Source organism: Plectrocnemia conspersa, unplaced genomic scaffold (genome assembly GCF_051122295.1).
Source record: "Plectrocnemia conspersa isolate PC_06_02 unplaced genomic scaffold, ASM5112229v1 ptg000006l, whole genome shotgun sequence".
Taxonomy (NCBI): domain Eukaryota; kingdom Metazoa; phylum Arthropoda; class Insecta; order Trichoptera; family Polycentropodidae; genus Plectrocnemia; species Plectrocnemia conspersa.
The window spans coordinates 1-26,263 of record NW_028277170.1 but is presented as its reverse complement, the minus strand read 5'-3'; the positions used below and the strand labels follow the sequence as shown (position 1 = coordinate 26,263).

General features: G+C 37.8%; 7 long non-coding RNA genes across 7 annotated transcripts; all 7 read right to left on the bottom strand.

The window, feature by feature from the left end:
- Positions 1–485: 485 nt before the first annotated feature.
- LOC148233965 (uncharacterized) lies at positions 486–1,682 on the bottom strand. The gene is made up of 2 exons (XR_015810086.1): positions 907–1,682; positions 486–823 (listed from the first exon to the last, which is right to left on the bottom strand). It is a non-coding gene; the product is annotated as an uncharacterized LOC148233965 (long non-coding RNA).
- A 2,200-nt stretch (positions 1,683–3,882) lies between these two features.
- LOC148233964 (uncharacterized) lies at positions 3,883–5,078 on the bottom strand. The gene is made up of 2 exons (XR_015810158.1): positions 4,303–5,078; positions 3,883–4,220 (listed from the first exon to the last, which is right to left on the bottom strand). It is a non-coding gene; the product is annotated as an uncharacterized LOC148233964 (long non-coding RNA).
- A 2,200-nt stretch (positions 5,079–7,278) lies between these two features.
- LOC148233963 (uncharacterized) lies at positions 7,279–8,474 on the bottom strand. The gene is made up of 2 exons (XR_015810159.1): positions 7,699–8,474; positions 7,279–7,616 (listed from the first exon to the last, which is right to left on the bottom strand). It is a non-coding gene; the product is annotated as an uncharacterized LOC148233963 (long non-coding RNA).
- Positions 8,475–10,674: 2,200 nt separating this feature from the next.
- Positions 10,675–11,870, bottom strand: LOC148233962 (uncharacterized). Its single transcript, XR_015810080.1, has 2 exons — positions 11,095–11,870; positions 10,675–11,012 (listed from the first exon to the last, which is right to left on the bottom strand). It is a non-coding gene; the product is annotated as an uncharacterized LOC148233962 (long non-coding RNA).
- A 2,200-nt stretch (positions 11,871–14,070) lies between these two features.
- On the bottom strand, positions 14,071–15,266 carry LOC148233961 (uncharacterized). Its single transcript, XR_015810079.1, has 2 exons — positions 14,491–15,266; positions 14,071–14,408 (listed from the first exon to the last, which is right to left on the bottom strand). It is a non-coding gene; the product is annotated as an uncharacterized LOC148233961 (long non-coding RNA).
- A 2,200-nt stretch (positions 15,267–17,466) lies between these two features.
- Positions 17,467–18,662, bottom strand: LOC148233960 (uncharacterized). The gene is made up of 2 exons (XR_015810081.1): positions 17,887–18,662; positions 17,467–17,804 (listed from the first exon to the last, which is right to left on the bottom strand). It is a non-coding gene; the product is annotated as an uncharacterized LOC148233960 (long non-coding RNA).
- A 2,200-nt stretch (positions 18,663–20,862) lies between these two features.
- Positions 20,863–22,058, bottom strand: LOC148233959 (uncharacterized). Its single transcript, XR_015810082.1, has 2 exons — positions 21,283–22,058; positions 20,863–21,200 (listed from the first exon to the last, which is right to left on the bottom strand). It is a non-coding gene; the product is annotated as an uncharacterized LOC148233959 (long non-coding RNA).
- Between the last annotated feature and the right edge of the window lie 4,205 nt (positions 22,059–26,263).

Here is a 26,263-nt window from a genome sequence, read left to right as displayed (position 1 = left end):
TCTGCGCACTTGACTGCGTCTGTACTCGCGTCTATGCCAGTGTCTGCGCCCGAGTCTGCATCTGCGTATAATTAAATGGAAGGTGTTGGAGAGTACCTACCCGGCTAGCGACCACTACTACATAGAGTTTCAGTTAGCAAACCGAGTCCCGAGGACAAAACCGCCGTTTACAAATCGCGACTGGGCGGTATGCAAACTCGACACAGAACGTCTAGACGAGGCGGTCGCTGCCGAGAGCAATATAGTCATCGACTTAGCGCGAAGAGGTGCAACAACAGAGGTAACCTTGAAGGCGCTTATAATAAAAATAGAAATTGAGCGTCAATTTCAACAATTGAAAGAGATTTAGAAAAATTAAGTTAGCGAAAAGAAACTCAAATCCCGCAGTGAAAGAAAAGCCATTGATAATTGTTTTTATTTAAAACAAAATTTGTAATATTGTTTGATTTATGTGTCTTAATTAATAATTGTGATATTTAAAACTGTTTTTACTGTTAAAACTATTTTATCTTTATTAGTATTAAAATACATATTTTTTCTGGTTCAATGCGCGTTATAATAAACAACATATTGTTAAACTTAACTTAATAAATGTTTAAACTAAATATATAAATATAACTAAACTGAATCTATTTTTTCTTTATTAGTAAAAAAACATATTTTTGTTTGTTCAATGCGTAATACAAAATAATGTTGAACAATCAGTGGCAGTGACTCATATGACGCCTCACCTTCGTCTTCTCTACTGACTCGTAGTCACATAATGGACACCGGTGCATTTTCTTTTTCAAGTGTCTGTCTCTATTGTGCTTTCTTAGTCCAGCTATAAAAAACAATTAAATTATACTCGACGTTTTTACGTATTTTTGTATTATTTGATAATATAATATTACAAGAATGGCATACCGGGACTACTGAAAGTATTGCCACACGTGGGACAGCTTACTAATTTGCGAGGTCCATGTATCTTCATATGCAAGCGTAATCCTGATAGGTGCTTGAATCTTTTTAGACAGTGGTCGCATATAACGTAATTCTCGTCCTCTGTCGGGTGTTCCGTCATGCTAGTTGACGGTGTGTTTCTAAGGAAAGAAAAGCGTTACGGATTACTTTGGCGTGTATTACATAATGTACATTAAACAACGGATCTTTGAAACGCAGTTACATACAAAAACGTTTAAAAAACATTTATATTTGACAAATGCGTTCCAAGGCTCGACGTAATTAAATTAGAGTAATTAACTTCGAGGCGCGCTTGTAACATTGCTTACCGACGAGCTTCCTCACTGGCAGCAACAGCTGCAGCTTGCACATGTATCTTCATATGCCGGGTTAATCCACTTATATACTTGTAGGTATATGGACAGAAGTCGCATTTATGGCGTTTTACGTCCTCCGTCGGGTGTTCGGCCATGCTCGTTGACGGTGTATTTCTGAGGAAAGAAAAGCGTTACGATTTACTTTGCGCGTGCATTACATAATATACATTATACAACGGATCTTTGAGACGCAGTTACATACGAAAACATCCAAAAAATATTTATATTAGACAAATGTGTTTTAAAGATTGACGTAATTAAATTAGAGTAATAAACTCCAAGGCGCGCCTGTAACATTGCTTACCGAAGAGCTTCCTCGCTAGTTACAGCTGCAGCTTGTTGCTCACTAGTACCGGCCACACTGGCAACAGCTGGAGCTTGTTGCTCACTAGTACCGGGCTCGCTTGCAACAGCTGCTGCTTGTTGCTCACTAGCTCCGGGCTCACTGGCATCGCCGTGCAAGACAAACTAATGCAAAAATATTTTCCAACATTAATAAAAGGTAAAATATTCACAATTCAACGAATACTATATTAAGCGGTTAAACCATCGACACTGACCTGACTGCCCTCTAGTTCCGGAAACAGAGGCTCATCTTCAAATAGATATCCTAGCTTTTCTTCGTCATTTGACATTTCTGCAATAATTAAAACGATAGTTTGATTCAAAATGTAGCAAAACAGTTGCTGTTTTGTTAGTCATAATATTGCTAGTTATTGCCCCAGCGCTAAATAACGTCCGATAATGTGTATTATACAGGCAAAATTATCCGAAGCTAATTCGAGTTTTTCGCAGGAAGACATAGAATGCAAGCTATAATTATAAATAGATATACATAATTTATAATAATAAAAAGTTTAAAATTTGTTTATGTAATACCAAAACCGTTAACATGAAGAGTAAAAGTTAATCATTTAAATTATAAAGTTTTTACGGTTGATGAAAAATAGATTGCAGTATATACAACGAGCTATACACATTATTCACTGTGAAATTGTTCAAAATAAAGACAAGTATGGAATCGTATTAAACTATCGTAGATTTTGATATACAAAGCTTTTGAGTCCGGAATTAGCTCGTCGTTCAAGAATCGTCAACTAGGTTGTATAAACACGCCCTTCGTCCACTTTTCCACCATTTGTATTATTAAAAGTATTTTAAACTCACCAAAGCTTTGTGATGGTTTTCGTCCGCCCCCAAACTAAATTTGCCGCTATCGTTTTTCGAGTGTATGGACAATTTGGCCCTAATTCATTTTGCTTTTTAATTTGTTTTATTCGTTTTTGCAAAAATGTATATTCTCAGGCGCTCAATCGATTCCGCTGTCTACCCATTTTCTTAGATTAAAATGCTGTGAGAGCTTAACCTAATTTTTCTCAATGCAGTCACTACTTGCTCAATCAATATGTCGAAACCAGGACAGTTCTGGTCAAAATGGGACGCATTTCTAACTACCTTATAACATGAGAAGACTTTTTAGGCATTTTCAATCATCAAAATGAAACAGAGTCAATATGAATGGACGTCGGGTGCAGCGCTTTGTTTTTCCGAACGACGCTGAATCTACAATTACAAACTATTAGAAATCGAAAGCGTTTAGAGGCCGATGGAAAAGACGGAGCTTTTCATGGGTTCGGGATCTTCCTGGTTTTTCCTAGATTTTTCCGACATTTGGAAGGCCTTATAGGTTTTCCGTATTTTCCGGAGAAGGTTCCGAGTGCCGTATTCGAAACTTTAAATTTGGCTGGTGTGAAAGACTTTTCCGGGACAGTGTCCTGTTTTCCTCGAATTTTCCGGAGGCATTCGGGTTAAAGGGTAGTTTTTTCGTTATTTTTTCTTGAATTTTCCGGGTGCATTTACACCAGGTGAAATTTTTCCGGATTTTCCGGGTGCTTTTGGTCTGGCTAGTTTTTCAAGAAACGTCGACATGGAAAAGTGTAGGTTGCGGCTCAAGGCTGCATTAGCGAACCTTGAAGGGTTCATAAAGGGGCTAAGAAATCTCCACTCCCCCATCACGGAGTGGGTAATGAAGGTAAAATGTGCCTTCACTGAACCAGAAGATTGCGGGAGAGACTACGTCTGCGCACTTGACTGCGTCTGTACCCGCGTCTATGCCAGTGTCTGCGCCCGAGTCTGCATCTGCGTATAATTAAATGGAAGGTGCTGGAGAGTACCTACCCGGCTAGCGACCACTACTACATAGAGTTTCAGTTAGCAAACCGAGTCCCGAGGACAAAACCGCCGTTTACAAATCGCGACTGGGCGGTATGCAAACTCGACACAGAACGTCTAGACGAGGCGGTCGCTGCCGAGAGCAATATAATCATCGACTTAGCGCGAAGAGGTGCAACAACAGAGGTAACCTTGAAGGCGCTTATAATAAAAATAGAAATTGAGCGTCAATTTCAACAATTGAAAGAGATTTAGAAAAATTAAGTTAGCGAAAAGAAACTCAAATCCCGCAGTGAAAGAAAAGCCATTGATAATTGTTTTTATTTAAAACAAAATTTGTAATATTGTTTGATTTATGTGTCTTAATTAATAATTGTGATATTTAAAACTGTTTTTACTGTTAAAACTATTTTATCTTTATTAGTATTAAAATACATATTTTTTCTGGTTCAATGCGCGTTATAATAAACAACATATTGTTAAACTTAACTTAATAAATGTTTAAACTAAATATATAAATATAACTAAACTGAATCTATTTTTTCTTTATTAGTAAAAAAACATATTTTTGTTTGTTCAATGCGTAATACAAAATAATGTTGAACAATCAGTGGCAGTGACTCATATGACGCCTCACCTTCGTCTTCTCTACTGACTCGTAGTCACATAATGGACACCGGTGCATTTTCTTTTTCAAGTGTCTGTCTCTATTGTGCTTTCTTAGTCCAGCTATAAAAAACAATTAAATTATACTCGACGTTTTTACGTATTTTTGTATTATTTATAATATAATATTACAAGAATGGCATACCGGGACTACTGAAAGTATTGCCACACGTGGGACAGCTTACTAATTTGCGAGGTCCATGTATCTTCATATGCAAGCGTAATCCTGATAGGTGCTTGAATCTTTTTAGACAGTGGTCGCATATAACGTAATTCTCGTCCTCTGTCGGGTGTTCCGTCATGCTAGTTGACGGTGTGTTTCTAAGGAAAGAAAAGCGTTACGGATTACTTTGGCGTGTATTACATAATGTACATTAAACAACGGATCTTTGAAACGCAGTTACATACAAAAACGTTTAAAAAACATTTATATTTGACAAATGCGTTCCAAGGCTCGACGTAATTAAATTAGAGTAATTAACTTCGAGGCGCGCTTGTAACATTGCTTACCGACGAGCTTCCTCACTGGCAGCAACAGCTGCAGCTTGCACATGTATCTTCATATGCCGGGTTAATCCACTTATATACTTGTAGGTATATGGACAGAAGTCGCATTTATGGCGTTTTACGTCCTCCGTCGGGTGTTCGGCCATGCTCGTTGACGGTGTATTTCTGAGGAAAGAAAAGCGTTACGATTTACTTTGCGCGTGCATTACATAATATACATTATACAACGGATCTTTGAGACGCAGTTACATACGAAAACATCCAAAAAATATTTATATTAGACAAATGTGTTTTAAAGATTGACGTAATTAAATTAGAGTAATAAACTCCAAGGCGCGCCTGTAACATTGCTTACCGAAGAGCTTCCTCGCTAGTTACAGCTGCAGCTTGTTGCTCACTAGTACCGGCCACACTGGCAACAGCTGGAGCTTGTTGCTCACTAGTACCGGGCTCGCTTGCAACAGCTGCTGCTTGTTGCTCACTAGCTCCGGGCTCACTGGCATCGCCGTGCAAGACAAACTAATGCAAAAATATTTTCCAACATTAATAAAAGGTAAAATATTCACAATTCAACGAATACTATATTAAGCGGTTAAACCATCGACACTGACCTGACTGCCCTCTAGTTCCGGAAACAGAGGCTCATCTTCAAATAGATATCCTAGCTTTTCTTCGTCATTTGACATTTCTGCAATAATTAAAACGATAGTTTGATTCAAAATGTAGCAAAACAGTTGCTGTTTTGTTAGTCATAATATTGCTAGTTATTGCCCCAGCGCTAAATAACGTCCGATAATGTGTATTATACAGGCAAAATTATCCGAAGCTAATTCGAGTTTTTCGCAGGAAGACATAGAATGCAAGCTATAATTATAAATAGATATACATAATTTATAATAATAAAAAGTTTAAAATTTGTTTATGTAATACCAAAACCGTTAACATGAAGAGTAAAAGTTAATCATTTAAATTATAAAGTTTTTACGGTTGATGAAAAATAGATTGCAGTATATACAACGAGCTATACACATTATTCACTGTGAAATTGTTCAAAATAAAGACAAGTATGGAATCGTATTAAACTATCGTAGATTTTGATATACAAAGCTTTTGAGTCCGGAATTAGCTCGTCGTTCAAGAATCGTCAACTAGGTTGTATAAACACGCCCTTCGTCCACTTTTCCACCATTTGTATTATTAAAAGTATTTTAAACTCACCAAAGCTTTGTGATGGTTTTCGTCCGCCCCCAAACTAAATTTGCCGCTATCGTTTTTCGAGTGTATGGACAATTTGGCCCTAATTCATTTTGCTTTTTAATTTGTTTTATTCGTTTTTGCAAAAATGTATATTCTCAGGCGCTCAATCGATTCCGCTGTCTACCCATTTTCTTAGATTAAAATGCTGTGAGAGCTTAACCTAATTTTTCTCAATGCAGTCACTACTTGCTCAATCAATATGTCGAAACCAGGACAGTTCTGGTCAAAATGGGACGCATTTCTAACTACCTTATAACATGAGAAGACTTTTTAGGCATTTTCAATCATCAAAATGAAACAGAGTCAATATGAATGGACGTCGGGTGCAGCGCTTTGTTTTTCCGAACGACGCTGAATCTACAATTACAAACTATTAGAAATCGAAAGCGTTTAGAGGCCGATGGAAAAGCCGGAGCTTTTCATGGGTTCGGGATCTTCCTGGTTTTTCCTAGATTTTTCCGACATTTGGAAGGCCTTATAGGTTTTCCTTATTTTCCGGAGAAGGTTCCGAGTGCCGTATTCGACACTTTAAATTTGGCTGGTGTGAAAGACTTTTCCGGGACAGTGTCCTGTTTTCCTCGAATTTTCCGGAGACATTCGGGTTAAAGGGTAGTTTTTTCGTTATTTTTTCTTGAATTTTCCGGGTGCATTTACACCAGGTGAAATTTTTCCGGATTTTCCGGGTGCTTTTGGTCTGGCTAGTTTTTCAAGAAACGTCGACATGGAAAAGTGTAGGTTGCGGCTCAAGGCTGCATTAGCGAACCTTGAAGGGTTCATAAAGGGGCTAAGAAATGTCCACTCCCCCATCACGGAGGGGGTAATGAAGGTAAAATGTGCCTTCACTGAACCAGAAGATTGCGGGAGAGACTACGTCTGCGCACTTGACTGCGTCTGTACTCGCGTCTATGCCAGTGTCTGCGCCCGAGTCTGCATCTGCGTATAATTAAATGGAAGGTGTTGGAGAGTACCTACCCGGCTAGCGACCACTACTACATAGAGTTTCAGTTAGCAAACCGAGTCCCGAGGACAAAACCGCCGTTTACAAATCGCGACTGGGCGGTATGCAAACTCGACACAGAACGTCTAGACGAGGCGGTCGCTGCCGAGAGCAATATAGTCATCGACTTAGCGCGAAGAGGTGCAACAACAGAGGTAACCTTGAAGGCGCTTATAATAAAAATAGAAATTGAGCGTCAATTTCAACAATTGAAAGAGATTTAGAAAAATTAAGTTAGCGAAAAGAAACTCAAATCCCGCAGTGAAAGAAAAGCCATTGATAATTGTTTTTATTTAAAACAAAATTTGTAATATTGTTTGATTTATGTGTCTTAATTAATAATTGTGATATTTAAAACTGTTTTTACTGTTAAAACTATTTTATCTTTATTAGTATTAAAATACATATTTTTTCTGGTTCAATGCGCGTTATAATAAACAACATATTGTTAAACTTAACTTAATAAATGTTTAAACTAAATATATAAATATAACTAAACTGAATCTATTTTTTCTTTATTAGTAAAAAAACATATTTTTGTTTGTTCAATGCGTAATACAAAATAATGTTGAACAATCAGTGGCAGTGACTCATATGACGCCTCACCTTCGTCTTCTCTACTGACTCGTAGTCACATAATGGACACCGGTGCATTTTCTTTTTCAAGTGTCTGTCTCTATTGTGCTTTCTTAGTCCAGCTATAAAAAACAATTAAATTATACTCGACGTTTTTACGTATTTTTGTATTATTTATAATATAATATTACAAGAATGGCATACCGGGACTACTGAAAGTATTGCCACACGTGGGACAGCTTACTAATTTGCGAGGTCCATGTATCTTCATATGCAAGCGTAATCCTGATAGGTGCTTGAATCTTTTTAGACAGTGGTCGCATATAACGTAATTCTCGTCCTCTGTCGGGTGTTCCGTCATGCTAGTTGACGGTGTGTTTCTAAGGAAAGAAAAGCGTTACGGATTACTTTGGCGTGTATTACATAATGTACATTAAACAACGGATCTTTGAAACGCAGTTACATACAAAAACGTTTAAAAAACATTTATATTTGACAAATGCGTTCCAAGGCTCGACGTAATTAAATTAGAGTAATTAACTTCGAGGCGCGCTTGTAACATTGCTTACCGACGAGCTTCCTCACTGGCAGCAACAGCTGCAGCTTGCACATGTATCTTCATATGCCGGGTTAATCCACTTATATACTTGTAGGTATATGGACAGAAGTCGCATTTATGGCGTTTTACGTCCTCCGTCGGGTGTTCGGCCATGCTCGTTGACGGTGTATTTCTGAGGAAAGAAAAGCGTTACGATTTACTTTGCGCGTGCATTACATAATATACATTATACAACGGATCTTTGAGACGCAGTTACATACGAAAACATCCAAAAAATATTTATATTAGACAAATGTGTTTTAAAGATTGACGTAATTAAATTAGAGTAATAAACTCCAAGGCGCGCCTGTAACATTGCTTACCGAAGAGCTTCCTCGCTAGTTACAGCTGCAGCTTGTTGCTCACTAGTACCGGCCACACTGGCAACAGCTGGAGCTTGTTGCTCACTAGTACCGGGCTCGCTTGCAACAGCTGCTGCTTGTTGCTCACTAGCTCCGGGCTCACTGGCATCGCCGTGCAAGACAAACTAATGCAAAAATATTTTCCAACATTAATAAAAGGTAAAATATTCACAATTCAACGAATACTATATTAAGCGGTTAAACCATCGACACTGACCTGACTGCCCTCTAGTTCCGGAAACAGAGGCTCATCTTCAAATAGATATCCTAGCTTTTCTTCGTCATTTGACATTTCTGCAATAATTAAAACGATAGTTTGATTCAAAATGTAGCAAAACAGTTGCTGTTTTGTTAGTCATAATATTGCTAGTTATTGCCCCAGCGCTAAATAACGTCCGATAATGTGTATTATACAGGCAAAATTATCCGAAGCTAATTCGAGTTTTTCGCAGGAAGACATAGAATGCAAGCTATAATTATAAATAGATATACATAATTTATAATAATAAAAAGTTTAAAATTTGTTTATGTAATACCAAAACCGTTAACATGAAGAGTAAAAGTTAATCATTTAAATTATAAAGTTTTTACGGTTGATGAAAAATAGATTGCAGTATATACAACGAGCTATACACATTATTCACTGTGAAATTGTTCAAAATAAAGACAAGTATGGAATCGTATTAAACTATCGTAGATTTTGATATACAAAGCTTTTGAGTCCGGAATTAGCTCGTCGTTCAAGAATCGTCAACTAGGTTGTATAAACACGCCCTTCGTCCACTTTTCCACCATTTGTATTATTAAAAGTATTTTAAACTCACCAAAGCTTTGTGATGGTTTTCGTCCGCCCCCAAACTAAATTTGCCGCTATCGTTTTTCGAGTGTATGGACAATTTGGCCCTAATTCATTTTGCTTTTTAATTTGTTTTATTCGTTTTTGCAAAAATGTATATTCTCAGGCGCTCAATCGATTCCGCTGTCTACCCATTTTCTTAGATTAAAATGCTGTGAGAGCTTAACCTAATTTTTCTCAATGCAGTCACTACTTGCTCAATCAATATGTCGAAACCAGGACAGTTCTGGTCAAAATGGGACGCATTTCTAACTACCTTATAACATGAGAAGACTTTTTAGGCATTTTCAATCATCAAAATGAAACAGAGTCAATATGAATGGACGTCGGGTGCAGCGCTTTGTTTTTCCGAACGACGCTGAATCTACAATTACAAACTATTAGAAATCGAAAGCGTTTAGAGGCCGATGGAAAAGCCGGAGCTTTTCATGGGTTCGGGATCTTCCTGGTTTTTCCTAGATTTTTCCGACATTTGGAAGGCCTTATAGGTTTTCCCTATTTTCCGGAGAAGGTTCCGAGTGCCGTATTCGACACTTTAAATTTGGCTGGTGTGAAAGACTTTTCCGGGACAGTGTCCTGTTTTCCTCGAATTTTCCGGAGACATTCGGGTTAAAGGGTAGTTTTTTCGTTATTTTTTCTTGAATTTTCCGGGTGCATTTACACCAGGTGAAATTTTTCCGGATTTTCCGGGTGCTTTTGGTCTGGCTAGTTTTTCAAGAAACGTCGACATGGAAAAGTGTAGGTTGCGGCTCAAGGCTGCATTAGCGAACCTTGAAGGGTTCATAAAGGGGCTAAGAAATGTCCACTCCCCCATCACGGAGGGGGTAATGAAGGTAAAATGTGCCTTCACTGAACCAGAAGATTGCGGGAGAGACTACGTCTGCGCACTTGACTGCGTCTGTACTCGCGTCTATGCCAGTGTCTGCGCCCGAGTCTGCATCTGCGTATAATTAAATGGAAGGTGTTGGAGAGTACCTACCCGGCTAGCGACCACTACTACATAGAGTTTCAGTTAGCAAACCGAGTCCCGAGGACAAAACCGCCGTTTACAAATCGCGACTGGGCGGTATGCAAACTCGACACAGAACGTCTAGACGAGGCGGTCGCTGCCGAGAGCAATATAGTCATCGACTTAGCGCGAAGAGGTGCAACAACAGAGGTAACCTTGAAGGCGCTTATAATAAAAATAGAAATTGAGCGTCAATTTCAACAATTGAAAGAGATTTAGAAAAATTAAGTTAGCGAAAAGAAACTCAAATCCCGCAGTGAAAGAAAAGCCATTGATAATTGTTTTTATTTAAAACAAAATTTGTAATATTGTTTGATTTATGTGTCTTAATTAATAATTGTGATATTTAAAACTGTTTTTACTGTTAAAACTATTTTATCTTTATTAGTATTAAAATACATATTTTTTCTGGTTCAATGCGCGTTATAATAAACAACATATTGTTAAACTTAACTTAATAAATGTTTAAACTAAATATATAAATATAACTAAACTGAATCTATTTTTTCTTTATTAGTAAAAAAACATATTTTTGTTTGTTCAATGCGTAATACAAAATAATGTTGAACAATCAGTGGCAGTGACTCATATGACGCCTCACCTTCGTCTTCTCTACTGACTCGTAGTCACATAATGGACACCGGTGCATTTTCTTTTTCAAGTGTCTGTCTCTATTGTGCTTTCTTAGTCCAGCTATAAAAAACAATTAAATTATACTCGACGTTTTTACGTATTTTTGTATTATTTATAATATAATATTACAAGAATGGCATACCGGGACTACTGAAAGTATTGCCACACGTGGGACAGCTTACTAATTTGCGAGGTCCATGTATCTTCATATGCAAGCGTAATCCTGATAGGTGCTTGAATCTTTTTAGACAGTGGTCGCATATAACGTAATTCTCGTCCTCTGTCGGGTGTTCCGTCATGCTAGTTGACGGTGTGTTTCTAAGGAAAGAAAAGCGTTACGGATTACTTTGGCGTGTATTACATAATGTACATTAAACAACGGATCTTTGAAACGCAGTTACATACAAAAACGTTTAAAAAACATTTATATTTGACAAATGCGTTCCAAGGCTCGACGTAATTAAATTAGAGTAATTAACTTCGAGGCGCGCTTGTAACATTGCTTACCGACGAGCTTCCTCACTGGCAGCAACAGCTGCAGCTTGCACATGTATCTTCATATGCCGGGTTAATCCACTTATATACTTGTAGGTATATGGACAGAAGTCGCATTTATGGCGTTTTACGTCCTCCGTCGGGTGTTCGGCCATGCTCGTTGACGGTGTATTTCTGAGGAAAGAAAAGCGTTACGATTTACTTTGCGCGTGCATTACATAATATACATTATACAACGGATCTTTGAGACGCAGTTACATACGAAAACATCCAAAAAATATTTATATTAGACAAATGTGTTTTAAAGATTGACGTAATTAAATTAGAGTAATAAACTCCAAGGCGCGCCTGTAACATTGCTTACCGAAGAGCTTCCTCGCTAGTTACAGCTGCAGCTTGTTGCTCACTAGTACCGGCCACACTGGCAACAGCTGGAGCTTGTTGCTCACTAGTACCGGGCTCGCTTGCAACAGCTGCTGCTTGTTGCTCACTAGCTCCGGGCTCACTGGCATCGCCGTGCAAGACAAACTAATGCAAAAATATTTTCCAACATTAATAAAAGGTAAAATATTCACAATTCAACGAATACTATATTAAGCGGTTAAACCATCGACACTGACCTGACTGCCCTCTAGTTCCGGAAACAGAGGCTCATCTTCAAATAGATATCCTAGCTTTTCTTCGTCATTTGACATTTCTGCAATAATTAAAACGATAGTTTGATTCAAAATGTAGCAAAACAGTTGCTGTTTTGTTAGTCATAATATTGCTAGTTATTGCCCCAGCGCTAAATAACGTCCGATAATGTGTATTATACAGGCAAAATTATCCGAAGCTAATTCGAGTTTTTCGCAGGAAGACATAGAATGCAAGCTATAATTATAAATAGATATACATAATTTATAATAATAAAAAGTTTAAAATTTGTTTATGTAATACCAAAACCGTTAACATGAAGAGTAAAAGTTAATCATTTAAATTATAAAGTTTTTACGGTTGATGAAAAATAGATTGCAGTATATACAACGAGCTATACACATTATTCACTGTGAAATTGTTCAAAATAAAGACAAGTATGGAATCGTATTAAACTATCGTAGATTTTGATATACAAAGCTTTTGAGTCCGGAATTAGCTCGTCGTTCAAGAATCGTCAACTAGGTTGTATAAACACGCCCTTCGTCCACTTTTCCACCATTTGTATTATTAAAAGTATTTTAAACTCACCAAAGCTTTGTGATGGTTTTCGTCCGCCCCCAAACTAAATTTGCCGCTATCGTTTTTCGAGTGTATGGACAATTTGGCCCTAATTCATTTTGCTTTTTAATTTGTTTTATTCGTTTTTGCAAAAATGTATATTCTCAGGCGCTCAATCGATTCCGCTGTCTACCCATTTTCTTAGATTAAAATGCTGTGAGAGCTTAACCTAATTTTTCTCAATGCAGTCACTACTTGCTCAATCAATATGTCGAAACCAGGACAGTTCTGGTCAAAATGGGACGCATTTCTAACTACCTTATAACATGAGAAGACTTTTTAGGCATTTTCAATCATCAAAATGAAACAGAGTCAATATGAATGGACGTCGGGTGCAGCGCTTTGTTTTTCCGAACGACGCTGAATCTACAATTACAAACTATTAGAAATCGAAAGCGTTTAGAGGCCGATGGAAAAGCCGGAGCTTTTCATGGGTTCGGGATCTTCCTGGTTTTTCCTAGATTTTTCCGACATTTGGAAGGCCTTATAGGTTTTCCCTATTTTCCGGAGAAGGTTCCGAGTGCCGTATTCGACACTTTAAATTTGGCTGGTGTGAAAGACTTTTCCGGGACAGTGTCCTGTTTTCCTCGAATTTTCCGGAGACATTCGGGTTAAAGGGTAGTTTTTTCGTTATTTTTTCTTGAATTTTCCGGGTGCATTTACACCAGGTGAAATTTTTCCGGATTTTCCGGGTGCTTTTGGTCTGGCTAGTTTTTCAAGAAACGTCGACATGGAAAAGTGTAGGTTGCGGCTCAAGGCTGCATTAGCGAACCTTGAAGGGTTCATAAAGGGGCTAAGAAATGTCCACTCCCCCATCACGGAGGGGGTAATGAAGGTAAAATGTGCCTTCACTGAACCAGAAGATTGCGGGAGAGACTACGTCTGCGCACTTGACTGCGTCTGTACTCGCGTCTATGCCAGTGTCTGCGCCCGAGTCTGCATCTGCGTATAATTAAATGGAAGGTGTTGGAGAGTACCTACCCGGCTAGCGACCACTACTACATAGAGTTTCAGTTAGCAAACCGAGTCCCGAGGACAAAACCGCCGTTTACAAATCGCGACTGGGCGGTATGCAAACTCGACACAGAACGTCTAGACGAGGCGGTCGCTGCCGAGAGCAATATAGTCATCGACTTAGCGCGAAGAGGTGCAACAACAGAGGTAACCTTGAAGGCGCTTATAATAAAAATAGAAATTGAGCGTCAATTTCAACAATTGAAAGAGATTTAGAAAAATTAAGTTAGCGAAAAGAAACTCAAATCCCGCAGTGAAAGAAAAGCCATTGATAATTGTTTTTATTTAAAACAAAATTTGTAATATTGTTTGATTTATGTGTCTTAATTAATAATTGTGATATTTAAAACTGTTTTTACTGTTAAAACTATTTTATCTTTATTAGTATTAAAATACATATTTTTTCTGGTTCAATGCGCGTTATAATAAACAACATATTGTTAAACTTAACTTAATAAATGTTTAAACTAAATATATAAATATAACTAAACTGAATCTATTTTTTCTTTATTAGTAAAAAAACATATTTTTGTTTGTTCAATGCGTAATACAAAATAATGTTGAACAATCAGTGGCAGTGACTCATATGACGCCTCACCTTCGTCTTCTCTACTGACTCGTAGTCACATAATGGACACCGGTGCATTTTCTTTTTCAAGTGTCTGTCTCTATTGTGCTTTCTTAGTCCAGCTATAAAAAACAATTAAATTATACTCGACGTTTTTACGTATTTTTGTATTATTTATAATATAATATTACAAGAATGGCATACCGGGACTACTGAAAGTATTGCCACACGTGGGACAGCTTACTAATTTGCGAGGTCCATGTATCTTCATATGCAAGCGTAATCCTGATAGGTGCTTGAATCTTTTTAGACAGTGGTCGCATATAACGTAATTCTCGTCCTCTGTCGGGTGTTCCGTCATGCTAGTTGACGGTGTGTTTCTAAGGAAAGAAAAGCGTTACGGATTACTTTGGCGTGTATTACATAATGTACATTAAACAACGGATCTTTGAAACGCAGTTACATACAAAAACGTTTAAAAAACATTTATATTTGACAAATGCGTTCCAAGGCTCGACGTAATTAAATTAGAGTAATTAACTTCGAGGCGCGCTTGTAACATTGCTTACCGACGAGCTTCCTCACTGGCAGCAACAGCTGCAGCTTGCACATGTATCTTCATATGCCGGGTTAATCCACTTATATACTTGTAGGTATATGGACAGAAGTCGCATTTATGGCGTTTTACGTCCTCCGTCGGGTGTTCGGCCATGCTCGTTGACGGTGTATTTCTGAGGAAAGAAAAGCGTTACGATTTACTTTGCGCGTGCATTACATAATATACATTATACAACGGATCTTTGAGACGCAGTTACATACGAAAACATCCAAAAAATATTTATATTAGACAAATGTGTTTTAAAGATTGACGTAATTAAATTAGAGTAATAAACTCCAAGGCGCGCCTGTAACATTGCTTACCGAAGAGCTTCCTCGCTAGTTACAGCTGCAGCTTGTTGCTCACTAGTACCGGCCACACTGGCAACAGCTGGAGCTTGTTGCTCACTAGTACCGGGCTCGCTTGCAACAGCTGCTGCTTGTTGCTCACTAGCTCCGGGCTCACTGGCATCGCCGTGCAAGACAAACTAATGCAAAAATATTTTCCAACATTAATAAAAGGTAAAATATTCACAATTCAACGAATACTATATTAAGCGGTTAAACCATCGACACTGACCTGACTGCCCTCTAGTTCCGGAAACAGAGGCTCATCTTCAAATAGATATCCTAGCTTTTCTTCGTCATTTGACATTTCTGCAATAATTAAAACGATAGTTTGATTCAAAATGTAGCAAAACAGTTGCTGTTTTGTTAGTCATAATATTGCTAGTTATTGCCCCAGCGCTAAATAACGTCCGATAATGTGTATTATACAGGCAAAATTATCCGAAGCTAATTCGAGTTTTTCGCAGGAAGACATAGAATGCAAGCTATAATTATAAATAGATATACATAATTTATAATAATAAAAAGTTTAAAATTTGTTTATGTAATACCAAAACCGTTAACATGAAGAGTAAAAGTTAATCATTTAAATTATAAAGTTTTTACGGTTGATGAAAAATAGATTGCAGTATATACAACGAGCTATACACATTATTCACTGTGAAATTGTTCAAAATAAAGACAAGTATGGAATCGTATTAAACTATCGTAGATTTTGATATACAAAGCTTTTGAGTCCGGAATTAGCTCGTCGTTCAAGAATCGTCAACTAGGTTGTATAAACACGCCCTTCGTCCACTTTTCCACCATTTGTATTATTAAAAGTATTTTAAACTCACCAAAGCTTTGTGATGGTTTTCGTCCGCCCCCAAACTAAATTTGCCGCTATCGTTTTTCGAGTGTATGGACAATTTGGCCCTAATTCATTTTGCTTTTTAATTTGTTTTATTCGTTTTTGCAAAAATGTATATTCTCAGGCGCTCAATCGATTCCGCTGTCTACCCATTTTCTTAGATTAAAATGCTGTGAGAGCTTAACCTAATTTTTCTCAATGCAGTCACTACTTGCTCAATCAATATGTCGAAACCAGGACAGTTCTGGTCAAAATGGGACGCATTTCTAACTACCTTATAACATGAGAAGACTTTTTAGGCATTTTCAATCATCAAAATGAAACAGAGTCAATATGAATGGACGTCGGGTGCAGCGCTTTGTTTTTCCGAACGACGCTGAATCTACAATTACAAACTATTAGAAATCGAAAGCGTTTAGAGGCCGATGGAAAAGCCGGAGCTTTTCATGGGTTCGGGATCTTCCTGGTTTTTCCTAGATTTTTCCGACATTTGGAAGGCCTTATAGGTTTTCCCTATTTTCCGGAGAAGGTTCCGAGTGCCGTATTCGACACTTTAAATTTGGCTGGTGTGAAAGACTTTTCCGGGACAGTGTCCTGTTTTCCTCGAATTTTCCGGAGACATTCGGGTTAAAGGGTAGTTTTTTCGTTATTTTTTCTTGAATTTTCCGGGTGCATTTACACCAGGTGAAATTTTTCCGGATTTTCCGGGTGCTTTTGGTCTGGCTAGTTTTTCAAGAAACGTCGACATGGAAAAGTGTAGGTTGCGGCTCAAGGCTGCATTAGCGAACCTTGAAGGGTTCATAAAGGGGCTAAGAAATGTCCACTCCCCCATCACGGAGGGGGTAATGAAGGTAAAATGTGCCTTCACTGAACCAGAAGATTGCGGGAGAGACTACGTCTGCGCACTTGACTGCGTCTGTACTCGCGTCTATGCCAGTGTCTGCGCCCGAGTCTGCATCTGCGTATAATTAAATGGAAGGTGTTGGAGAGTACCTACCCGGCTAGCGACCACTACTACATAGAGTTTCAGTTAGCAAACCGAGTCCCGAGGACAAAACCGCCGTTTACAAATCGCGACTGGGCGGTATGCAAACTCGACACAGAACGTCTAGACGAGGCGGTCGCTGCCGAGAGCAATATAGTCATCGACTTAGCGCGAAGAGGTGCAACAACAGAGGTAACCTTGAAGGCGCTTATAATAAAAATAGAAATTGAGCGTCAATTTCAACAATTGAAAGAGATTTAGAAAAATTAAGTTAGCGAAAAGAAACTCAAATCCCGCAGTGAAAGAAAAGCCATTGATAATTGTTTTTATTTAAAACAAAATTTGTAATATTGTTTGATTTATGTGTCTTAATTAATAATTGTGATATTTAAAACTGTTTTTACTGTTAAAACTATTTTATCTTTATTAGTATTAAAATACATATTTTTTCTGGTTCAATGCGCGTTATAATAAACAACATATTGTTAAACTTAACTTAATAAATGTTTAAACTAAATATATAAATATAACTAAACTGAATCTATTTTTTCTTTATTAGTAAAAAAACATATTTTTGTTTGTTCAATGCGTAATACAAAATAATGTTGAACAATCAGTGGCAGTGACTCATATGACGCCTCACCTTCGTCTTCTCTACTGACTCGTAGTCACATAATGGACACCGGTGCATTTTCTTTTTCAAGTGTCTGTCTCTATTGTGCTTTCTTAGTCCAGCTATAAAAAACAATTAAATTATACTCGACGTTTTTACGTATTTTTGTATTATTTATAATATAATATTACAAGAATGGCATACCGGGACTACTGAAAGTATTGCCACACGTGGGACAGCTTACTAATTTGCGAGGTCCATGTATCTTCATATGCAAGCGTAATCCTGATAGGTGCTTGAATCTTTTTAGACAGTGGTCGCATATAACGTAATTCTCGTCCTCTGTCGGGTGTTCCGTCATGCTAGTTGACGGTGTGTTTCTAAGGAAAGAAAAGCGTTACGGATTACTTTGGCGTGTATTACATAATGTACATTAAACAACGGATCTTTGAAACGCAGTTACATACAAAAACGTTTAAAAAACATTTATATTTGACAAATGCGTTCCAAGGCTCGACGTAATTAAATTAGAGTAATTAACTTCGAGGCGCGCTTGTAACATTGCTTACCGACGAGCTTCCTCACTGGCAGCAACAGCTGCAGCTTGCACATGTATCTTCATATGCCGGGTTAATCCACTTATATACTTGTAGGTATATGGACAGAAGTCGCATTTATGGCGTTTTACGTCCTCCGTCGGGTGTTCGGCCATGCTCGTTGACGGTGTATTTCTGAGGAAAGAAAAGCGTTACGATTTACTTTGCGCGTGCATTACATAATATACATTATACAACGGATCTTTGAGACGCAGTTACATACGAAAACATCCAAAAAATATTTATATTAGACAAATGTGTTTTAAAGATTGACGTAATTAAATTAGAGTAATAAACTCCAAGGCGCGCCTGTAACATTGCTTACCGAAGAGCTTCCTCGCTAGTTACAGCTGCAGCTTGTTGCTCACTAGTACCGGCCACACTGGCAACAGCTGGAGCTTGTTGCTCACTAGTACCGGGCTCGCTTGCAACAGCTGCTGCTTGTTGCTCACTAGCTCCGGGCTCACTGGCATCGCCGTGCAAGACAAACTAATGCAAAAATATTTTCCAACATTAATAAAAGGTAAAATATTCACAATTCAACGAATACTATATTAAGCGGTTAAACCATCGACACTGACCTGACTGCCCTCTAGTTCCGGAAACAGAGGCTCATCTTCAAATAGATATCCTAGCTTTTCTTCGTCATTTGACATTTCTGCAATAATTAAAACGATAGTTTGATTCAAAATGTAGCAAAACAGTTGCTGTTTTGTTAGTCATAATATTGCTAGTTATTGCCCCAGCGCTAAATAACGTCCGATAATGTGTATTATACAGGCAAAATTATCCGAAGCTAATTCGAGTTTTTCGCAGGAAGACATAGAATGCAAGCTATAATTATAAATAGATATACATAATTTATAATAATAAAAAGTTTAAAATTTGTTTATGTAATACCAAAACCGTTAACATGAAGAGTAAAAGTTAATCATTTAAATTATAAAGTTTTTACGGTTGATGAAAAATAGATTGCAGTATATACAACGAGCTATACACATTATTCACTGTGAAATTGTTCAAAATAAAGACAAGTATGGAATCGTATTAAACTATCGTAGATTTTGATATACAAAGCTTTTGAGTCCGGAATTAGCTCGTCGTTCAAGAATCGTCAACTAGGTTGTATAAACACGCCCTTCGTCCACTTTTCCACCATTTGTATTATTAAAAGTATTTTAAACTCACCAAAGCTTTGTGATGGTTTTCGTCCGCCCCCAAACTAAATTTGCCGCTATCGTTTTTCGAGTGTATGGACAATTTGGCCCTAATTCATTTTGCTTTTTAATTTGTTTTATTCGTTTTTGCAAAAATGTATATTCTCAGGCGCTCAATCGATTCCGCTGTCTACCCATTTTCTTAGATTAAAATGCTGTGAGAGCTTAACCTAATTTTTCTCAATGCAGTCACTACTTGCTCAATCAATATGTCGAAACCAGGACAGTTCTGGTCAAAATGGGACGCATTTCTAACTACCTTATAACATGAGAAGACTTTTTAGGCATTTTCAATCATCAAAATGAAACAGAGTCAATATGAATGGACGTCGGGTGCAGCGCTTTGTTTTTCCGAACGACGCTGAATCTACAATTACAAACTATTAGAAATCGAAAGCGTTTAGAGGCCGATGGAAAAGCCGGAGCTTTTCATGGGTTCGGGATCTTCCTGGTTTTTCCTAGATTTTTCCGACATTTGGAAGGCCTTATAGGTTTTCCCTATTTTCCGGAGAAGGTTCCGAGTGCCGTATTCGACACTTTAAATTTGGCTGGTGTGAAAGACTTTTCCGGGACAGTGTCCTGTTTTCCTCGAATTTTCCGGAGACATTCGGGTTAAAGGGTAGTTTTTTCGTTATTTTTTCTTGAATTTTCCGGGTGCATTTACACCAGGTGAAATTTTTCCGGATTTTCCGGGTGCTTTTGGTCTGGCTAGTTTTTCAAGAAACGTCGACATGGAAAAGTGTAGGTTGCGGCTCAAGGCTGCATTAGCGAACCTTGAAGGGTTCATAAAGGGGCTAAGAAATGTCCACTCCCCCATCACGGAGGGGGTAATGAAGGTAAAATGTGCCTTCACTGAACCAGAAGATTGCGGGAGAGACTACGTCTGCGCACTTGACTGCGTCTGTACTCGCGTCTATGCCAGTGTCTGCGCCCGAGTCTGCATCTGCGTATAATTAAATGGAAGGTGTTGGAGAGTACCTACCCGGCTAGCGACCACTACTACATAGAGTTTCAGTTAGCAAACCGAGTCCCGAGGACAAAACCGCCGTTTACAAATCGCGACTGGGCGGTATGCAAACTCGACACAGAACGTCTAGACGAGGCGGTCGCTGCCGAGAGCAATATAGTCATCGACTTAGCGCGAAGAGGTGCAACAACAGAGGTAACCTTGAAGGCGCTTATAATAAAAATAGAAATTGAGCGTCAATTTCAACAATTGAAAGAGATTTAGAAAAATTAAGTTAGCGAAAAGAAACTCAAATCCCGCAGTGAAAGAAAAGCCATTGATAATTGTTTTTATTTAAAACAAAATTTGTAATATTGTTTGATTTATGTGTCTTAATTAATAATTGTGATATTTAAAACTGTTTTTACTGTTAAAACTATTTTATCTTTATTAGTATTAAAATACATATTTTTTCTGGTTCAATGCGCGTTATAATAAACAACATATTGTTAAACTTAACTTAATAAATGTTTAAACTAAATATATAAATATAACTAAACTGAATCTATTTTTTCTTTATTAGTAAAAAAACATATTTTTGTTTGTTCAATGCGTAATACAAAATAATGTTGAACAATCAGTGGCAGTGACTCATATGACGCCTCACCTTCGTCTTCTCTACTGACTCGTAGTCACATAATGGACACCGGTGCATTTTCTTTTTCAAGTGTCTGTCTCTATTGTGCTTTCTTAGTCCAGCTATAAAAAACAATTAAATTATACTCGACGTTTTTACGTATTTTTGTATTATTTATAATATAATATTACAAGAATGGCATACCGGGACTACTGAAAGTATTGCCACACGTGGGACAGCTTACTAATTTGCGAGGTCCATGTATCTTCATATGCAAGCGTAATCCTGATAGGTGCTTGAATCTTTTTAGACAGTGGTCGCATATAACGTAATTCTCGTCCTCTGTCGGGTGTTCCGTCATGCTAGTTGACGGTGTGTTTCTAAGGAAAGAAAAGCGTTACGGATTACTTTGGCGTGTATTACATAATGTACATTAAACAACGGATCTTTGAAACGCAGTTACATACAAAAACGTTTAAAAAACATTTATATTTGACAAATGCGTTCCAAGGCTCGACGTAATTAAATTAGAGTAATTAACTTCGAGGCGCGCTTGTAACATTGCTTACCGACGAGCTTCCTCACTGGCAGCAACAGCTGCAGCTTGCACATGTATCTTCATATGCCGGGTTAATCCACTTATATACTTGTAGGTATATGGACAGAAGTCGCATTTATGGCGTTTTACGTCCTCCGTCGGGTGTTCGGCCATGCTCGTTGACGGTGTATTTCTGAGGAAAGAAAAGCGTTACGATTTACTTTGCGCGTGCATTACATAATATACATTATACAACGGATCTTTGAGACGCAGTTACATACGAAAACATCCAAAAAATATTTATATTAGACAAATGTGTTTTAAAGATTGACGTAATTAAATTAGAGTAATAAACTCCAAGGCGCGCCTGTAACATTGCTTACCGAAGAGCTTCCTCGCTAGTTACAGCTGCAGCTTGTTGCTCACTAGTACCGGCCACACTGGCAACAGCTGGAGCTTGTTGCTCACTAGTACCGGGCTCGCTTGCAACAGCTGCTGCTTGTTGCTCACTAGCTCCGGGCTCACTGGCATCGCCGTGCAAGACAAACTAATGCAAAAATATTTTCCAACATTAATAAAAGGTAAAATATTCACAATTCAACGAATACTATATTAAGCGGTTAAACCATCGACACTGACCTGACTGCCCTCTAGTTCCGGAAACAGAGGCTCATCTTCAAATAGATATCCTAGCTTTTCTTCGTCATTTGACATTTCTGCAATAATTAAAACGATAGTTTGATTCAAAATGTAGCAAAACAGTTGCTGTTTTGTTAGTCATAATATTGCTAGTTATTGCCCCAGCGCTAAATAACGTCCGATAATGTGTATTATACAGGCAAAATTATCCGAAGCTAATTCGAGTTTTTCGCAGGAAGACATAGAATGCAAGCTATAATTATAAATAGATATACATAATTTATAATAATAAAAAGTTTAAAATTTGTTTATGTAATACCAAAACCGTTAACATGAAGAGTAAAAGTTAATCATTTAAATTATAAAGTTTTTACGGTTGATGAAAAATAGATTGCAGTATATACAACGAGCTATACACATTATTCACTGTGAAATTGTTCAAAATAAAGACAAGTATGGAATCGTATTAAACTATCGTAGATTTTGATATACAAAGCTTTTGAGTCCGGAATTAGCTCGTCGTTCAAGAATCGTCAACTAGGTTGTATAAACACGCCCTTCGTCCACTTTTCCACCATTTGTATTATTAAAAGTATTTTAAACTCACCAAAGCTTTGTGATGGTTTTCGTCCGCCCCCAAACTAAATTTGCCGCTATCGTTTTTCGAGTGTATGGACAATTTGGCCCTAATTCATTTTGCTTTTTAATTTGTTTTATTCGTTTTTGCAAAAATGTATATTCTCAGGCGCTCAATCGATTCCGCTGTCTACCCATTTTCTTAGATTAAAATGCTGTGAGAGCTTAACCTAATTTTTCTCAATGCAGTCACTACTTGCTCAATCAATATGTCGAAACCAGGACAGTTCTGGTCAAAATGGGACGCATTTCTAACTACCTTATAACATGAGAAGACTTTTTAGGCATTTTCAATCATCAAAATGAAACAGAGTCAATATGAATGGACGTCGGGTGCAGCGCTTTGTTTTTCCGAACGACGCTGAATCTACAATTACAAACTATTAGAAATCGAAAGCGTTTAGAGGCCGATGGAAAAGCCGGAGCTTTTCATGGGTTCGGGATCTTCCTGGTTTTTCCTAGATTTTTCCGACATTTGGAAGGCCTTATAGGTTTTCCCTATTTTCCGGAGAAGGTTCCGAGTGCCGTATTCGACACTTTAAATTTGGCTGGTGTGAAAGACTTTTCCGGGACAGTGTCCTGTTTTCCTCGAATTTTCCGGAGACATTCGGGTTAAAGGGTAGTTTTTTCGTTATTTTTTCTTGAATTTTCCGGGTGCATTTACACCAGGTGAAATTTTTCCGGATTTTCCGGGTGCTTTTGGTCTGGCTAGTTTTTCAAGAAACGTCGACATGGAAAAGTGTAGGTTGCGGCTCAAGGCTGCATTAGCGAACCTTGAAGGGTTCATAAAGGGGCTAAGAAATGTCCACTCCCCCATCACGGAGGGGGTAATGAAGGTAAAATGTGCCTTCACTGAACCAGAAGATTGCGGGAGAGACTACGTCTGCGCACTTGACTGCGTCTGTACTCGCGTCTATGCCAGTGTCTGCGCCCGAGTCTGCATCTGCGTATAATTAAATGGAAGGTGTTGGAGAGTACCTACCCGGCTAGCGACCACTACTACATAGAGTTTCAGTTAGCAAACCGAGTCCCGAGGACAAAACCGCCGTTTACAAATCGCGACTGGGCGGTATGCAAACTCGACACAGAACGTCTAGACGAGGCGGTCGCTGCCGAGAGCAATATAGTCATCGACTTAGCGCGAAGAGGTGCAACAACAGAGGTAACCTTGAAGGCGCTTATAATAAAAATAGAAATTGAGCGTCAATTTCAACAATTGAAAGAGATTTAGAAAAATTAAGTTAGCGAAAAGAAACTCAAATCCCGCAGTGAAAGAAAAGCCATTGATAATTGTTTTTATTTAAAACAAAATTTGTAATATTGTTTGATTTATGTGTCTTAATTAATAATTGTGATATTTAAAACTGTTTTTACTGTTAAAACTATTTTATCTTTATTAGTATTAAAATACATATTTTTTCTGGTTCAATGCGCGTTATAATAAACAACATATTGTTAAACTTAACTTAATAAATGTTTAAACTAAATATATAAATATAACTAAACTGAATCTATTTTTTCTTTATTAGTAAAAAAACATATTTTTGTTTGTTCAATGCGTAATACAAAATAATGTTGAACAATCAGTGGCAGTGACTCATATGACGCCTCACCTTCGTCTTCTCTACTGACTCGTAGTCACATAATGGACACCGGTGCATTTTCTTTTTCAAGTGTCTGTCTCTATTGTGCTTTCTTAGTCCAGCTATAAAAAACAATTAAATTATACTCGACGTTTTTACGTATTTTTGTATTATTTATAATATAATATTACAAGAATGGCATACCGGGACTACTGAAAGTATTGCCACACGTGGGACAGCTTACTAATTTGCGAGGTCCATGTATCTTCATATGCAAGCGTAATCCTGATAGGTGCTTGAATCTTTTTAGACAGTGGTCGCATATAACGTAATTCTCGTCCTCTGTCGGGTGTTCCGTCATGCTAGTTGACGGTGTGTTTCTAAGGAAAGAAAAGCGTTACGGGATTACTTTGGCGTGTATTACATAATGTACATTAAACAACGGATCTTTGAAACGCAGTTACATACAAAAACGTTTAAAAAACATTTATATTTGACAAATGCGTTCCAAGGCTCGACGTAATTAAATTAGAGTAATTAACTTCGAGGCGCGCTTGTAACATTGCTTACCGACGAGCTTCCTCACTGGCAGCAACAGCTGCAGCTTGCACATGTATCTTCATATGCCGGGTTAATCCACTTATATACTTGTAGGTATATGGACAGAAGTCGCCATTTATGGCGTTTTACGGTCCTCCGTCGGGTGTTCGGCCATGCTCGTTGACGGTGTATTTCTGAGGAAAGAAAAGCGTTACGATTTACTTTGCGCGTGCATTACATAATATACATTATACAACGGATCTTTGAGACGCAGTTACATACGAAAAACATCCAAAAAATATTTATATTAGACAAATGTGTTTTAAAGATTGACGTAATTAAATTAGAGTAATAAACTCCAAGGCGCGCCTGTAACATTGCTTACCGAAGAGCTTCCTCGCTAGTTACAGCTGCAGCTTGTTGCTCACTAGTACCGGCCACACTGGCAACAGCTGGAGCTTGTTGCTCACTAGTACCGGGCTCGCTTGCAACAGCTGCTGCTTGTTGCTCACTAGCTCCGGGCTCACTGGCATCGCCGTGCAAGACAAACTAATGCAAAAATATTTTCCAACATTAATAAAAGGTAAAATATTCACAATTCAACGAATACTATATTAAGCGGTTAAACCATCGACACTGACCTGACTGCCCTCTAGTTCCGGAAACAGAGGCTCATCTTCAAATAGATATCCTAGCTTTTCTTCGTCATTTGACATTTCTGCAATAATTAAAACGATAGTTTGATTCAAAATGTAGCAAAACAGTTGCTGTTTTGTTAGTCATAATATTGCTAGTTATTGCCCCAGCGCTAAATAACGTCCGATAATGTGTATTATACAGGCAAAATTATCCGAAGCTAATTCGAGTTTTTCGCAGGAAGACATAGAATGCAAGCTATAATTATAAATAGATATACATAATTTATAATAATAAAAAGTTTAAAATTTGTTTATGTAATACCAAACCGTTAACATGAAGAGTAAAAGTTAATCATTTAAATTATAAAGTTTTTACGGTTGATGAAAAATAGATTGCAGTATATACAACGAGCTATACACATTATTCACTGTGAAATTGTTCAAAATAAAGACAAGTATGGAATCGTATTAAACTATCGTAGATTTTGATATACAAAGCTTTTGAGTCCGGAATTAGCTCGTCGTTCAAGAATCGTCAACTAGGTTGTATAAACACGCCCTTCGTCCACTTTTCCACCATTTGTATTATTAAAAGTATTTTAAACTCACCA